This window comes from Octopus bimaculoides, chromosome 1 (assembly GCF_001194135.2).
Source record: "Octopus bimaculoides isolate UCB-OBI-ISO-001 chromosome 1, ASM119413v2, whole genome shotgun sequence".
Classification (NCBI taxonomy): Eukaryota; Metazoa; Mollusca; class Cephalopoda; order Octopoda; family Octopodidae; genus Octopus; species Octopus bimaculoides.
The window spans coordinates 198581455-198584253 of record NC_068981.1 but is presented as its reverse complement, the minus strand read 5'-3'; the positions used below and the strand labels follow the sequence as shown (position 1 = coordinate 198584253).

The window sequence follows — 2799 nt, the reverse complement described above, 5'->3', positions numbered from 1 at the left end:
ATGAGAGTCCCATGAGTCAAACTTGGCTGGACAGAAGTGAGAGTCTCATGAGTCAAACTTGGCTGGACAGAAGTGAGAGTCTCATGAGTCAAACTTGGCTGGACAGAAGTAAGAGTCCCATGAGTCAAACTTGGCTGGACAGAAGTGAAAGTCTCATGAGTCAAACTTGGCTGGACAGAAGTGAGAGTCCCATGAGTCAAACTTGGCTGGACAGAAGTGAGAGTCCCATGAGTCAAACTTGGCTGGACAGAAGTGAGAGTCTCATGAGTCAAACTTGGCTGTTCCAGTGCATCATCCTCCCTGTTATCCAGGACAATGCCTTTTCCACTTTATCTGCTGAAGCCATGGGAAATGTTTCTATATTGTGAGAGGCAAGATTCTCCATTAATCCTTCTATTCTGATTTAAACCATGTCTCTACTCAACCAATCAATGCTTGTTGTGCAATACACTTTAATTGCGATCATCCTTCATATAAAATAAATGGTCGTCCTTCATCTAAACTAATAAAAGTGAAATTCTGTCTGTTTGTCTGTGACCCCTATATCTCAACCTATATTTGCTCTACATAGACATAGTATCCCTTTTTGGAATCAGGATGATCTCAGGATTGAAAATCTGGCCTTCATTTGGTTCTTGAACATCTAGCATTGGGATCTGATTTACAATCATTTAGGTTGCTATTTCTAGCAGGTAAAGCAACCATGAGAGGTTCCAGAGCCATAGTATTACTGAGATAGATGAACTAGACTTACCTCCCTTAGCTTAAAGTTTTACTAAGGAATTTAAGGGTTCTGTTATCTTTTTCAGTCACCAAACTGCGACCACACTGGAGCACCACCTTGAAGACTTTTAATCAAACAAATTAAGACACCAAGTTCCTTCTTTTTTTATTGACCTTTTTTACTGAACCACTAAGTTACGTGAACGTAAACAAACCAACACAAGTTATCAAGTGGTGGTGGCGGGAGGACAAATACAGACACAACCCCACAATACATATATATATCATCATCATCGTTTAACATCCGTTTTTCATGCTGTCATGGTTCGGGCAGTTTGATTGGGGACTGGCATGAAAGGAGGCCTCACCAGGCTCCAATCTGATCTGGCAGAGTTTCTACAGCTGGATGCCCTTCCTAATACCAACCACTCCGAGAGTGTAGTGGGTGCTTTCCACATTCCACCAGCACGAGGGTCAGTCAGGCGGTTCTGGCAATGACCACACTCAAAAGGTGTTTTTTACATGCTACATGCACATGAGCCAGTCCGGCAGTGCTAGAAACGACCACGCTCAAATGTTGTTTTTCACGTACCACCGGCGCATGTGCCGGTAGAGCAATGCTAGCAATACAGTTCGATATTTAAGAGATGAGGAATTATGTGCATTATTTACATTATTTACATTCAATGGATATTTGTCCTCATGGCTACGATATGTTGATGACACCTTTACACCCTGGCCTCACCAGGAAGATGTCCAAGTGCTGTTAGATCATGTGAACTCAATAAAGCCATCCATACAGTTCACAATGGAAAAGGAAAAAGACAATCAGCTGGCATTCTTGGACATATTAATAACACCCACCAAGTATGGATCCAGGACATCCGTATACCGCAAGTCGACCTTTACTGAACGATACTTCAACTTCAATTCCTATCATCCATACAGTGTAAAGAGAGGGATTGCTCAGTGCCTAAAACATCGTGCAAAGAATATAAGTAGTGATTGTGATGCACACCACAACAACAACTACCCCAAAAGTATACTATCCACTCCAATTATGAAAAAGAGAAAGAATGAAGCCAAAAAACTGTCCACAGTGTGTCCACCCTATGTGAAAGACCTCTCCGAAAAGATACAAAAGATATGTGGTCCATATGACATCAGGACAGTATTCAAGAGTAATACAACACTTCACAAATATCTCCTTTGAGTAAAACCACCAATAGAAGAGAATATGACTAAGAACTGCGTGTACTTCATCCCATGCAGTTGTGGTAGGTTATACAAAGGAGAAACATGCCGCCCCCTCAAAATAAGGGTAGAGGAACATCACAACGCTGTGGCACGAGGAGATATTGATAAATCGGGTATAGCTGATCATGTATGGCAAAATGGAGACCACCTCCCCCTGTGGGATGAATTTAAAATAATAGACAGGGAACAACACTGGAAAATACGAAAACTAAAAGAAGCAGCACATATGCTAGGACACAACAACCTCCTAAGCAGACAGAGTGCAGATATGAAGAGCATGTGGGAACCGATCTTAAGGAAGGATTGGGAAATATTAGATTTATAAGCCCTAAAATTCACTCTATAATTGCCCACGGGCATATGGTGTAGTGGTTAAGAGCATGGGCTACTAACCCCAAGATTCCGAGTTTGACTCCAAGGAGTGACCTGGAGAACAACAACAATAACAATAATAAGAAGAACCCAAGTTCGAAATTTCCCCAAAACACCTGATGAAGGCTGGAGGATATATCAGCAGAAACGTGTTAACAACAAACAAGATGAGGACAAATATCCGTCAATTGTAAATAATGTAAATAATGAACTCTAGCAATGATCACACTTGAATGGTACTTTTCACATGCCACCAGCACAGGGGCCAATCTGTGGCCCTGGCAACGATCACGCTTGGATGCGCTTTTAACATTCCACAAGTGCCAATCAGGTGGTACTGTCATCGGCCACGTCAGCAATTTTGATTTATATATATTTATGTATGTATGTATGTATGTATATATATATATATATATATATATATATATAGAGAGAGAGAGAGAGAGA

At 41.2% G+C, this 2799-nt stretch overlaps 1 protein-coding gene across 1 annotated transcript in view; it reads right to left on the bottom strand.

Annotated features, from left to right (window-relative positions):
* The window catches only part of LOC106872754 (thioredoxin domain-containing protein 16), a 51659-nt gene that overhangs the window by 42686 nt on the left and 6174 nt on the right, over positions 1 to 2799 (bottom strand). The gene's annotated exons all lie outside the window — the stretch shown is intronic.